This window comes from Halyomorpha halys, unplaced genomic scaffold, assembly GCF_000696795.3.
Source record: "Halyomorpha halys isolate HHAL.00 unplaced genomic scaffold, Hhal_1.1 Scaffold601.1, whole genome shotgun sequence".
Lineage (NCBI taxonomy): Eukaryota > Metazoa > Arthropoda > Insecta > Hemiptera > Pentatomidae > Halyomorpha > Halyomorpha halys.
Window position 1 is genome coordinate 76,085 of NW_027112563.1, and position 15,592 is coordinate 91,676.

The 15,592-nt window shown below is 30.6% G+C and overlaps 1 protein-coding gene across 3 annotated transcripts in view; it reads right to left on the minus strand.

Annotated features, from left to right (window-relative positions):
• Nucleotides 1-15,592, minus strand: part of AstA (allatostatin A) — a 205,266-nt gene that overhangs the window by 31,030 nt on the left and 158,644 nt on the right. The gene's annotated exons all lie outside the window — the stretch shown is intronic.

Consider the following 15,592-nt stretch of genomic DNA (forward strand, 5'->3'; position numbering starts at 1 on the left):
AGGTAATTATTTCCCACTACAATAATATATTGTAAAGGTACCTCTATACATTTGCCAAACTATGACAAATTTGCGCATGCGCAAGCGTGTAGATGGGTTATTAGTATTGGCTGGTACAAGTTGGCCAGAATTTGCGGCCGTCACAAACAGATGGATTGTTGTGCTCAATTAAAAATTTCACCAAACTCTGGATTCAATAATTAACTCTTGTTTAAGATTATATATTTTAAAATTCCATCGATTTGGTATTAATATATTGTTTCAAATCTTGTTAATTAACTTTAGCAGTTTATTTTGGATTTAACATTGCCCTAATATACATTTAAACAAGTTTCTGATAAAAATTCCTGAAAAAAAGCTAAATTTATAGGTTATGTATAAGGAGAAGATGGTTGGGAGGTACAGTCAAAATATAACACAAATGAGTTGAAATAACTTAGTTAACAGTGCCAACGTTTCGGCCAGAATTTCTAGCCTTCACCAGGGCTAAGAACAAATAACAAACAATGAATACAAAAAATAAAATATAAACTGAATGACATAGAGTAAATAATTGTAATATAATATAAGAATGAAACTATTAAAATTAAAGTGATGAAAGAAGTGGTTATTTAATAAGCAAGCAAAAATAAAATAAAAATTTGGAGTTATATAATGCTAAGGAATATGAATATTTTAGTTTATTAATAATTTAAATATTAAAATTATGGAAAGAAAAAATAAAATTGAGAGAAGGAAATATATGCAGCTAATGAAATATGTAACCATAATATTATGGTTACATATACGTGTAATATATTATAATAATAATACGTCGATGATTGAATAAACTTTTTAATAAATTATTCACTAAGATTTTGAATTTCACCATAATTGTTTTCGGAAATCAATCAAAATAAAGTAGATAGAATGAGATGAGGGAAAAGGAAAAGGAAATAAATAAATATTCATATACCAAGATTAGAAATGCATGGATGTATTCCCTTATCTTGTAAATACACAAAGAAACTGTTTACTATCCCAAAAAAATATAACGTGTTCCTTCAGTATCGAGTATCTCTGCTTACATTGTGCTTTTTTGACTCGTTTATTTTTTTAATCGTTATTACCAGGCAACTGCAAGACAATTTGATTTTCGTTGCTTGTATTCAAGGGTTATTTTTTTCAAGTTCTCTATTTTAGAAGAATTATCTCCCATTCTGTAACCTTTCCTTTCTAGTTTCCAAATGAAACCAACATAAGTTGGCGTTTTAGTATTGACTCGAAAGTAGAATTAGAATTTGACATTTTCAAGGCATATTCGCTGCACTACTAGTAATGATAAGTTTTTTGAAAATTAAATTAAATATGAGGCTTCAATCGAAGAGTTATTGTTTAGACAATAATTAAACAATTAAATTAAATTAAATCTGTAACACTACAACCCGTGAAGTATCATGGGTGCAGTACTGTTACTAGACCAACGGTTGTGCAAGGAGGTGATTTGGTCAGAATCACACTCCAGCGCCAGATTGTTACCCAATTAAGGGTACCCACTTTATGAGGCTGGGTGGACCCCGGAGGGCTCCCGAGCCCACAGGGCTGACTAATAATTATCTGCCATAGCCGGATTCGAACCCGAGTTCTTGGAGTCAGTAGTCCCTTGCCTTACCAATGTGCTCACCATTCCTCTAATTATATAATTAGCAAGGAAAATAAATTTCAAGTATTTCCTTGATATTTTCACGATTTAAATGAGTTATTATAATGTCTTTATGAAATTGAGGAGGAAGAAGAGGCTTATTTTGGTTACTTAATGGGTTTCACAAACAAAAAAAAAGGTTAATTACAGCTTAACACAGGCCCTCTGAATTAAAGGTATGTTGAGCCACGGATTTATTTAGGGGTTTATTTTCTAAACGAATTATTACAATTGTTGTATCCTGAATAAGGAAATAACTTTATTATAGATGAAAGAAGTGGAAAGTATTTTCATTATTCGATGTGAGATCCCTAAACAAATGATTTTAATTAAATAGAATATTTAAAGAAATATTGTTATAGATCTAAATATGAAATTAGCAGCGTAATTGATAAAAATTTCCTTTGATTTCTGATCTAGTTAGCTATAAATAGTGAAATTTACAATAAATGAAGAATCTCTCATATTGTTTTGTTTAGTTTTCCATACTCAGAGAAATAAAAAGACTAAACTGGTCGTGAAAGTGGAGGGCACAGAATAAAACGTGAGAATATTTTAACGTCCTTGTTATCAATTAAATGAAATAATAAATTGACAAAAATAATTTTCAATTTTAATAATATTTTTTATTAATTCAAATTAAATAAATTTGTTAAATTTCTTTTGTTTTGATATTTTTTAAACATGATGCAAAATCAAAACCTATTTATACAGTCCAGTTGTCTATTCATTGGACAAAGCTAAATGGAACCCTAATCAAGCTCTAAAAAGTTTTAAATTGGTTCCAACTGTTACATTTGTTCCGTTGTTTATTATCGAATCCTACTGATACAAAATAACATCACACAATTCACAAACATTCCGCCTACCACCCTTGCCGTATTTATAATTATGAACTACAAATTAAAAATTGTTGGTGCTCGAAAGGAAAAATAAATACTTAACTCCAGGTTTCACTTGACAGAATCTGTTGTGGTGTGGTGGTACTACCAAATACGTAAATCCTGATAGTACGACAGGCAATGTCTGTTCACACTATGTTAGTAGTTGTGGCAGCTGTCACTATTACCGTAAGTGAGGATCCTCCGCTTGTAATTATCTCGAATTCTTTAACTCTTTCGATCGGTTTGGCAAGGTGTTGAAAGAGCATTTATAATTTTTCAGTTAATTTCTAATATTTTAAAGCTGTTAATTAGAAACTTATAGCTATGTTTAAACGGATTAAGAATTAGGATGACCTAGTGCGATAGTCTATTATTATCAAAACCAACCGCATTCATGTATTAAAAAAATTATTTATCGATATTTACAACAATACAATGGTATGATACAGGTGAGAATGATGTAGAAAATACTCATAGATAGAAATCCAATGACATTTCTAGCGAAGATCCCGAGGCCATCTTCTTTTCAGACGCCTAGAAGTATTATCAGGTAATTAAGGAAATGCCAGGTTAGGGACAAGTGTGTTAGGTTGGTTGAGAAGTTGGTATCTGGCCAAATCGGCAACGAATGGAACATTGAGGTACTGATGGATGACTCGATTTGCGACAATTCATAAAATTAAATCATATGTTAACATCTCAGCTGTAGAAAGTGAGATTTAAATGAGAAAGGTACCGAAAAAAAATTGTTCAGTCTACAACTGTGTCATCCTGAATAATTTTTTTATTTTTTTATTTTATTTATTTATTGATATTTACAACTGTATAAAAAAAAATACAACCAGTAAATTTGATCATAATGACATAATGATATGATACAGGATGTAGAGAAACTACCCAGTAGTAGAACTCTAAAAACAGTTTACAATATAAGGTCACGAGGCCATCTTCTTTTCAGGCGCCTCGGAGGATTGCCAGGAATGGAAGAGGAAGCAAGGTTAGAAACGAGTGGGTTTGGGTGGTTAGGGAGTTTATTATGGAAGGAATAATATCGGCTTCGGGCTAGATCGGTTACATAAGGAACATTTAGGTCTTTATGGATGGTTTTATTAGTAACAAAATAAGGAGCATTGAGGATTTTACGAAGGATTTTGGATTGTAAAGATTGGATACGAGCTGAATAATTTAAAAAGTAAACTAAAATGGTTAACAAGATTTATTAAGGATTCGGTTCAACAGCTGTTAAGCCAATCTTTGGTAATGTAAGTTGCAACTGGATAAGGTTGGCAGCTTAACCTGTCGGTAAGAGTTGCGGTCCTCTTCCCAAAGGCAACTTAAGAGTCCCTAATTAAGTAAATGAGTTCGCCCTGTCCCAAGTAAAAAGCAAACTTCTAGAGGAAATTCAAATTCTTCCAAGTGCCTTAGCATCTGTTTTTCTAGCTTTAATGCGAGACCGTTCTTTGGTTGAGTTGATTCGTTTATAGTATTTAATGGCCCCGTGAGGGTTTAAGCAAAGTTTATAGATCTTTATATTTGCATGACCTTTAGAAACGTAGATAAAACCTGTGCTGATATACTAACGTGTCACTTTTAGCGAAAGTCTCTTGTAGAGACCATTTAAAGCAATTAAGAAATCCAAATGACAAGTCCTAATAAGTTAAGCAGCAGTGCTTACAAACATGTATGAAAAAGAAAAATGATAAATTACTAGATGAAACATTAGTCAACATCTCACGATGTTGGAAAGGGAGGAGGTTAGGAAGAGTAGAACAAGTTGGTGGAAGCTGTCCATCAGAGTGTTCCAACGCATGCATGAATACCACAGAAGTTGGCGATATGTGGGAGTCTTGAAACAATGTGGACAGGAATAAATAAAAGTAATCCCGCAAGGTGACGTAGAAAATGATAGTGGACTTTAAGATTAGGTGATATGAAATACTATCATTCAAAATTAAAATGATTATTAAAGATGTGGTGAGTTAATACTATGGTTATTAATTTGAAGATCCTAATTTTGAATTTAATTTCTAGCGACGAATAAGAGTATTCAGGATTCTATTGGTATAAAAATAAGGTTTTAAAATAATCAATTGCCTGGTAAATGTGGGAATAAATGAATAACATGATTATGAATAATGATTGATGAGTTAAAATTATTATAACTGTTTTTGGAAAGTTATTTTGGCCTTTTCTCAATACCTGTTTATTAAAGTATGTGTATATCATTTATTTATTGTTATCAGAGTTAAGAATTAGTCGGTTGAAAATTTATTCGATTTAAAAATGACTCCATTTATACTCGGATTTTTTTTTTTTGTATTTATTTATTGTTATTTACAACTGTACATGCCTACACTTACATCCAGGAAATTTTATGTTAGTTTATAATGGATTGATACAGGCGTGTAGAGAAACTATCCATTGGTAGCACTCTAATGGCGTTTCTACATTAGCAGGTCTCGTGGCCATCTTCTTTTCAGGCATCTCGGGGAATCGTAAGGAATGGATGAGGAAGCAAGGTTAGAAACTAGTGGGTTTGAGTGAAAAGGGAGTTTATAATAGAATCTGATTCGGGATTAGGAATTTTAATTCATTACTATTCAAAATTATTAATATTAAAAGTTTATTAATGATTTATTATACTGACTGGTTGAGAGTGGTTTATTTTATTATCAACACAAACATAATTGATACACTTTTAGTCTTTACTATTTATTTCAAAAACTCTCCAACGTTTCGCCCTTCAGGCCATTCTCATAGGGACAACCTTTAACATTGATGCCATATATCCTTTAAAAAATCTATTGTAGGCTAATTGCCCATATCATATAAATTTTTATAATTTATATTTATATTTTTATGTTGCCGATTTGGCCAAAACCAGATACCATTCCTTCCATGGAAAACTTCCCAACCACCCAAATCCACTTGTTTCTAACCTGGCTTCTCCATCATTACCTAATAATCGTCCTAGGCGTCTGAAAAGAAGATGGCATCTGGATCTTCTCTAGAAATGTTATTGGAGTTCTATCAATGGGTAGATTCTCCACATGTTTGTATCATGTCACTATCTCATCTACAGAAAAATTTACTTGTTGTATATATGTTATACAGTTGTAAATAACAATAAATAAATGATTAAAAAAATATATTTATATTTTTATAATTAACTTGTTAATGTTGTTAGTAAGCTTAAATATAGGCAATAATTTATGTGGAATAGTTTTAAATTTAAATTATAAAAATTTATATGACATGGGCCATTAGCCTGCAAGAGATGTTTTATTGGATATATGACATCTATGTTTAAAGCTGTCTCCTTGAGAATGGCCTGAGGGCCGAAACGTTGGAGATGTTTTGAAATAAATATTTGAGAGTAAAAGTGGATCAATTGTATCTGTGTTAATATTAAAAATCTGAATTAATTTTCAGTCATTGATGTTAAACTAAAATATATACGGATAAAATGTGTTTGAATAAATATTTAAACGAATACACAATTTTTGTTTTGTTTTCTTCTATATTTTTATTTATCCAATATTTTCATTTAATCAAGCTAAATCCGTAAAGGAGTTGTAAAATTTATAATTCAAGTTCTTGACGGAAATGCACGTTTTGGGGTCCCCTGTATCCAAATAACGGAGTCTCGCAAAATGATCTGTATGTTAGTGTGTGAACAGCCTAGAACAAAAGAGAAAAGTCGTGCGAAACTAAAATTATATTTAATGCAGGTGTATGCTTGTAAAGTTACATCAACGTTTTAAATAAAATCAACTTTTTGGAACAGCCACTTTATGGAATCGATTTTACACATTTTTTTCCATTTTCCTTCAATAGTTAAAGTTTTGAGTTTAATCAAAAACCGATTACTGATTTTGATTAAATTCGTTACATAAATGTAAAACTAAATGATATTTGACATCAGATAGGTCTTATCCTCGTTGAAATAGTTTTTAATATGGAATTTTCAGAAAATCTTATTCTAAAAAAGTACCTTTTAATTTTGTTTATTTGAAAGAATTAACCATTTCGCATTGTTAACAGTAATAAAAATGCATAAACATGAAATATGAGAGAATTTATTAATTAACTAAATGAGAAATAGAGACAGTAGTAAAGAAACTAATAAATCGTAAAGCCGAGCGTGCCCGATCTTTCCCGATTACAATCTTCAATATACTATTCTGTTATCAACTAAATTGATATTCGTTATTCGCACTTCAGGAAACTGTAATTTTATTGAATCAGGATAATAAAAAATATTTTTTAAGTATTCGCTTTCACCGCATCAGATCATTTTTTATTTTGGGTACGAATAAATTTTAAAAAAAATGTTTCTAATCCAATTAGAAATAAATAAATTGGGTAGAATATATTTCAGATTACCGCTTTAGAATATTTCTTCATGAGTTCATGGACAGTCTTAAATTTGCTTTAATTCCTATTATAGAAGTTGTTGCCTTTCTTTATTATGTTATTTCCCTCAGTTATAAACTTTCCTTATCCATTGTAATTTCTATTAAAGTAATAATTTTGTTTAACTATTTTCTCTTTTTCCTCTAAATTATATTACTACGAACAATGGAGTCACAGGTTCTGTCCCTGAAATTAACGATTAAAAACGAAAGAGGTTTGTTCCGGGACGGAGTCAGTTTTGTGAAAATAACTGAATAGCCAGTTGAATGATTTAACAGCCACTGTACGCCATTTACTAACATGACGACAAGCAATTAGGTAGTCATTGTTTCCTCTGAGGAAACCTAGGACCACGAATTTAGTTGTTTTAATATTCTACCTTCAACCCTGTCATATTATGTTAATTAAAATTTCTAGTTGTTCTAGTCTATGCTATGGTACTTGTTAGCAGGTCTTTCTTCTTCATTGTCCGTTATTATTCATCTTCATTCCAATTGTTTCAGCTATTTCTCTCTAGAGCGAGGCTATTTATTTCTTTTTTAGAAACTTATTCTTCTGTCTAAGATGAAAGCGATTTTTCTTTTGTTTTTACCAAGCAAATTGGTATAATTAACATTTTTTAAAAATATAACAAGATTCTGATTTCTATAAAACGACTCATAGCACTTAATGAAAATTATTGTAACCCTTTGTACTCGGTTGTCCCCTCCGATTTTTTAAAGTAACACATGTTTTACTTTAGTTTTCTATAAAAATGGTCCAAAAAAAAAAAACAGATAAAATATCATGATGCATTTTAAAGCTCAAAACTTCAATTTATTTACATTTTACTTCCAACTGGTTTATATATTTTTTGTTAATTATAAGTTTATTTTTTTTTTACCAGTTATTTGTATTTTTAAATTTATATTAAAAAAAAAAATGGTTACGTAACTAAGGGGAAATAAGGAAGTTTGTTGTGGTGCGTGTATAATATAAATACATCGCTGCGGTATAGCATAACAACCTTGCGAACTCCAATTGAATTACGGCCTGAAATCAGGCTGATAGGGCAGTCTAGAGTCTGCAGTCAGAATTGGGAGGCACTCTCTGGCCCACCGCTTATTGAGGCCACTAGATCTTTGGGGTACGTTTCAGGACCATCACCCACCCAATTTTCAACCGACCTTTATCAACATCTGGATGACGGCGAATATTGCAGACGAGATATTATACATCGATAAGTATAATATCTCGTCTGCATATCGACCTCCCCCCCCCCCGGGCCATCCACTGTGAGTGACTATCTTTTTTTTTCTCCATCGAGCTTCCTTATTTTTTTTATTTTCTAACCAACTCAATTAGTGTAAAGTTAACTTTTTTTGTGTGTAAAGGAGATTGTTTTTATTTTTTTATTTTGTACATATAAATCCAAATAATCTTTTTTTACTTCATAACTCATTAATTTATTTTTTTGTAATAACAGTAACCAATTCATTTTCTTTCATTGTTTATAGATTAATTTTTAAACTAATTAATTATTAAACTATAAATTTTATTGATTGTATATATCATTTGGAAGGGTTTTTTTATTGTTTAATTTTCTTCAATTTTGTTTTTTGTTATACTTATTTAAGGTCTTCAATTTATTTAACCCGAACCAGCGAAAATTCACTCTGGGGAAGACAATTGTTTTTCGTTTGCAAAAAAACCCTCGCACCAACATAATTGATGATAAATAAATAAACCAGTTTTACGTGGAAACAGAACGTGGAAATTGTATTCACGACGTACTATACACTCGTCTAATCCGTTGAGAAATATTTAGAATCAGTGGAACAAAGGGTCACGAGTATGGTTCAATAATATAGAGAAACTGGATACTAAAGAAATCCGATAACAGAGAAAAGAAATTTACAAGAAATCACATCGTATTGAAGTGTCGAATAGTAAAGATCTCTGCAGTAATAAGACAGTGTCGGACTACAAGTACCAAGTAACATGAAAGAACCCATAGATTATTTTACTTTATATTTTACATATACTTTATATTTTATAGACATTATAAAATAAGAAACAAAATGTTATGCAAACAAAAAAATAAGAAACAAGAAATTATCATATAATGTTTTCGCAAAAAAATGGGGTCGATTGGCGAAGGTAACGTCCGAAACGTTTCCGATTGCAAAAGGTTAATAATAAAAGAATTTTTTTTAATGTATAATTTCGTTCATTAAATAACAATTTTAAAAATCCTGAAAATAAAATTGAAAGCTTACAAATATTTGTAATACAATAATAATAATTTTGGAAAATATAATCCGTTCTTGACATTCAACATAATCAACAATAGTGGTATTCATGATGTTGGGTTAAATGTAAAATGGTTGACTATGTTAAATGTTATAAGCATAGGATTGTGAGCAGCCCTATTTAAAGTCATGTTAAATGCATGAAAACTCCTAGTGGATTTTATGAGCAACTTTTTTAGTAACCTTTCCTTCGAAAACTTCTTATTATTGTTTACTTCTAAGTTGTTGTTATTTATTAGGACTAAAAGGTGTAAAACCTAACAGTCATCAGCGCCCATAAAAACCTCTAAGTTTCGATTAAAATAATTAGTTACTAGGTGCCTAAAGTGAGTGAAAAGTTGTAGTTATATGAAAGTTTGGCTACTGAGTGTCTTGTTTAAAAATGTCCAAAAAAAAAAAAAAATAAATAAAAACACAAACTACGAGCAAGTAACCTAACGTGGCAACTAACAAAACGGTGACGAGCTCAGCTGGTATGTTGAGTGACGTCATTGTCCATTTAACAGACTCTCAACCATGTTATGTGTTATATCGTTTTAACATGGTAAAAGAAGGAAATATTTCTCCATTTAACTTTTCCATTCAAAACGCTTTAACATGCTAAACTAAAGATCATGAATACCCCTAATGTAGTCTTTAAGTTGAACTAGTGTGTATTATATCTCGTCCCTCTTTCTCTTTTTGTTTATACACACACACAGGGTGCGATTTAAATCCTTCATTCATTAGAGTATTCACTCTTTCTTAAACACGTTTGTAATATAGCATATTAATTTAGCTTAGAATATTTTGTTATGGTACTGTTATAAAAAGTGGGAAACTTTCAATAACTTCTTTAGAAAAAAGTTTTAATCGTACTAAATGAATAAACTTTATATAGTGAAAGTTAAGGTTTTTGTTGTCCGAAATTTACATTTATACTTTTTTTTTTCCTATCAGGGGTTCTATTTCTTTTTTGTATAAAAGATAGTCGTTTTTATTTCACTTTTCTGGAGAAAAAAAAACTCTGTTAAAAGCTTAGATTTCTATTAAAAGCTTTTAAAACATCTTAAGACCTTTTCTATTAATTCTTATCTGATTTCTGTCTAGATTCATCTTTAGTTCCATTCAGATAACTAATACGATTTTTTTTTAAACTTATCTCTAGATTCAACTATACTCCTATTTAGAGATCGGGTATAACACAGAATTACCTCAGCACTGTAAGATATATTCAAAACATTAACATAAATATTTAAAAATTCTTTTGTTTTGTTTTATTTATTTATTTTATTTTTTTTAATTTGTTACTGAAGAAGACTTCCTGATAAATATTCTTACCCTATGGTCAGGCCTAATAAAAGAAGTCTAATTTGATCTCACAACGAAAGGTTTCCCTCATTTTTTTCTTTTCATTTCCTTTTTCGGATAACAACGACCGCCCCCCTCCTTAAGGACCAGTAAAATCGTAATGCTTCATTGTGGTGTCTTACCAATACAATTGTATCTGTATCCCAAAGGAATCCTCAGCTGTTAACGTATATTTGAAAAAAACATGATAATTAAGTCTTAGGTCATATAATATAATTCTTCTTAAAATGATTGTGTAGTCGATAAATTTATTCAAAATTACAACCTTTCCTACAGTATCATACAGTAGTGTTCCACATATTCCTCTGAAACAGATTTCTTATTCCAAGGGAAGCTTGAAAGTTGCTGACCTTTTTGCGATCAGCTACTCGGTGTATTTTTTTATTTTTAATAGAATAATTAATTTTTTGTTGGAAGATAGTCCGGGTGGCGGTCAATAAAGGTATCGAAATAGTAAAAGAAAACTTATACGAAGAGATGGTTGGGGGGTGCGGTGAAAATAAAAAATAATAAATTGAAGTTACTTATTTAATCGTGCCAACGTTTCGGCCAGAATTAAACGTTCTAGCCTTCATCAGGGCTAAAAACAGAACAAGATAACCAATAGATACAGAAAATAAAATATAAACAGCATGGAATTAATAAAATAATGTGATGAAAGAATTGGAAAATAAAATGTAATAGGTAATTGAATAAGTAGGTAAAATAACATAATTAAGGAAATAAAATGCAAAGAAATATGAATACATTAGTTTATTATTAATTTAAAAATTAAAATTATGGAAAGAAAATATATGTAACAAATGAAATATGTAACCATAAAATTAGTTAAAGAGGCAAAATATAAGTTAAGCTTAACAAAAGATCTAGTCGATAATAGCGTTTTGTCAATTCTAAAATGTTTTTTTTCATTTAGCCCTCACGAAGCCCTGCGAAGTGAGGCGAAATGTTGGTTAACAATAATTAGATTTTTTTTACTGAGGAAAAAATTTCTTAAAACAACAAAGAAGTGCTGTCCAACTTAATTGGTTTGCTAGCTAAATAGCATACTTATTCTAATCTCATCGGACAATTTTTTTAATCTTATAATGCATAGGCATAACAAGTAAACAAGTAACAATATATGATAATAGAATATGAATTATTTTTGTTTTCTTTTTTTTTTTGATGATTTTTTTCTTCTTTTTATACTTCTACACCGCCACCGGACTATCTTCCTACAATCTACTTCATACGGCCAACTATCTTCTTCCAAAATTAAATCTTTTGTTATTTTTCATTTCCTGTTGATATTTGTCAGATATTTTAATGAAAGCAAGATTTTATTTTGAATACGGAAATCTTAATTAAAGAGTTTATTAATAAAATGTTAAAAATTGGTTTTATGAAATTTTTTAAAGTCAGGAATGCCAATGAGCCCCGAATTATAATTTAATTAATTAATTAAGATTTATTACGCTAGAAAGCTCCTAGTAAGAAGTTTATAGAGATTGAAGTTTGATAAGCCGAAACTTCACTGTCTACTTAAACATAAAGCTTAAAGGTGTTTATCAAAATTACTTTAATCATATTTTTTTAAAGGCCTTTTATGTACAAAATAACTTACTACTTAATATAAGCAGAAATATAGAATACTAATAAAGGATATTAATGTAATTTTTACTGTTAAAGAAGACATGAATGAGGCATTATTCCCGAAGCTACGTACCCTATTGGTGAAATAATTTCTTTTCAGGGAGCTTTAAAGCGTTGTAGGTCCATACTAAAGCATTTTCAGAAATATGAATTTAATGAACTGCCAGAGCGATTAGAAGAAATTCAAAATATAGGCCACAAAATCACTTTCGCATTACCCTCATGCATTTTTCAATATGGTTCTATACATCGAACACAATCTCTTTTACATTCATTGCCCTATAAATAAGTAAATGAGACTGAACTCTTTTTGTTTTTACTGTTACAATATGTACAAAATGTTACAATACAACGCAACTTGTTCTATTACCTCTTTACCTATTACAGGTTTCGTAATTTTCTTAATTTTAGGATCAGTGATCAGTGAACGTGTTTTACTGACTTAATATCCAATTAACCAAACACAATTCTGTCATATGTCTGTAAAGAATTTATCACGTCAACTGTTTAATTTTTCAAGTTTCTATTTTACTTGTAATTCCAATTCTAAGATAGGAAGAAGTATTGATGGTTAATAAGTCCTCTTTTTCAGTTTCTATTTACCGCAATGTTTCTGCATATTCGCTGGTAACATTGAGCAACAAAGAAAATGTTTCGTGCTCAAAAATAATTACTAAGTCTGTACCGCTACAACTCATGAAGGGTCATGGGTGCAGTACTTAGCAAGTACTGTTACTAGACCAACGGTTGTGCATGGATGTTTGGTCAGAATCCCGCTCAACCGCCAGATTTTTTTACCAATTAAGGGTAACTAATTTATGAGGCTGGGTGGACTCCTGGACGCCTCCTTAACCCACAGGGTTAACGGATATAGTAACAGAATAAATAATTATCTCTCACAGCCAGATTCGAACCTTGATTCTTGGAGTTAGGAGCACAGTGCCTTGCCACTGATCTCTCCGCTTCCAAGTAAGGTATATATTGTTATATAAATAAATATATATTAAGATATTTTTGTCTCTTGAACAAGAAAATCATCATGAATAAATTTAATTAGCCATTGTTTCAGAGATATAGTTACGTAGGTAGTCACTATTTAAATAATATTTTTTAGTTAGCGAAAAATGCATTGATAGAAGGTTGGTATTGTACGAGGATGTTATTCAATAATTCACGCACCTACTGTGATTCATAATGTAAGGAGGTGACTTCCGTTTTGGAGGCTCCTGGGAAGTATCCCAGTTGTAAAGTTGTACTACTTTAGACAGTTTTTAAAAATATAATACCACGGAAATGTGCCATTGTAAAGGATATATTTTGTTACATTTGTCGAAATATGACATTTTCAGCTTAGAAATGGGTCCCGAATCAACTGATGAGAACTACTTACTAGCAGTATATTGGTGTAAAGGAAGATGATCATTATACACCATGCGAACGTGTCTGTTGTAAATCATGTTCATGTGATCTTTTCCCTTACCCATCACATAAAGCTTATATGATGAGTTTTGGCAATGATTCCACCAAGGCAATGAACCAATGCTTGCAAACTAGTGGTCGATTGCCTACAGAGATGTCCCAGAGTTTAGTTTTTTTTCTCTCACATCTTCCCCTGAAGCATCCAAGAGTATTGTTAAAATTTTAAGAACCTGCTCCACCGTGCTAGAACATCCCATTGTCTTTTTCCAATTGATTCAGCTCCTGCAACTAAACTTCAAAGCAGAATAACATACTTATTTCCAAATGTAGACAATATTATTAAACTTTTTAAATAAATTTCGATGCAAGTCTTGTTTTCATTTTCCTAGGACAACTTTTAACAGTTCAGATGTATTATGTATGCGTATTATCCAATCCTGCCGTCCATCGTACATCTCTGATATCCTTTTAATTTAATTTAAGTCCTCAGTGCATTCCAGCAATACCCGCTCACGGCCTTCAGACTTACATGTAACTGCCCATCGAACCTTTGGTAGATCTTTCCTCATCCGTTTCTCTTCCCTATGGAATTCTATTCCCTCCTTTATTCGCAGTTCTAATACCCTTCCAATCTTCAAATCCCATATCTTCGACTACCTTCTATCCACCCAGTTCCGTAAGAATAACAATTGAAAGTTTCAAAAAAGCTCTATATATTTTCTGTATGTTATGTCTTAGATTTTCGTTTTTAATTTTAAATATGTACTCTAACAGAAATTATCTCTTTTCATTTATTATTTTTTTGTTTAATTATATTTGATTTTTATCATTATTTTTCTTTTTATTTATTATCAGAAGTCATCTTATGTTTTATGATATAACACGTGGTTTTATTTTATTTGTTTTATCATTATTTTATATATTCTGTTAATTATTGTTGTTTATTTATATCTTTTTAAATTCATTGTATTATTTTATTTTATGACATTTTGTAATTTCATCTCTATTTTGCAATTTACTCTAAGGCTCTAAAGCCCAATTTTGACGCCTGTAAAGGGATCAATCCCAGAATAAATAAAGATTATTATTATTATTATTATTATTATTATTATTATTACGTGTTTAAGAAATAGGAGGTAATAATAAAAAACCCATCGTTAGCTTCGTTTTTTGCAAACTGAAGTCTTGATTAAGAGACATTCAGAATTTTTTAACAGTGCAATCAAACCTTTCAATAGAAAATGGGTAACATATATTTTTCTATAATATTATAATATTAATATAATTTAACATATAATTTTCTCATTTTATTGGTAAGATTAAACGCTTAACACTCATTGGCTAAATCAAAGACCGTCAACCAACATTTATTTAAACACAACAGTGATTTTCAATTGCAAGAAATTAAATTACACTTTCCCCTTAGACCTTTCGGTTTTCCCAATAAAACCCTCCCTCTGGAACATCTTCATAAGCTGTTATTTATTTTTTTGTTTCACTTCATCATAATTCGAATCGGCCAATTAAGGTTTTTTGGATAGATTTATAGAGATACATGATTAATAACTTATCAAGTAGGTTATTAATAATATAACGTGGAAAATATGAGGGAATCTTTTTAGATGTGACTGCATCAATTTAAAGCTTCTGGAGAAGGAATAGGGGAAGCTATGTGCGAGTTAAGGAACCATTATTATAAATTTAAACAATTGCCCCTTGCCCAACTGTAGGTTCAGTCACTTTAGACATATGGTTCCATGTGTTCACATTTCTTCACAAAAGAAACTCAATAAAAACAACTACGTTTCCATAAGGCCCTTGAGACCATTCTAACAGCCCTTTCAAGCCCTTAGTATCCTATATCAATAGCAAGGGCTGACACTTAGGCAGGTACATGCTGTCATCTCACAATGGAC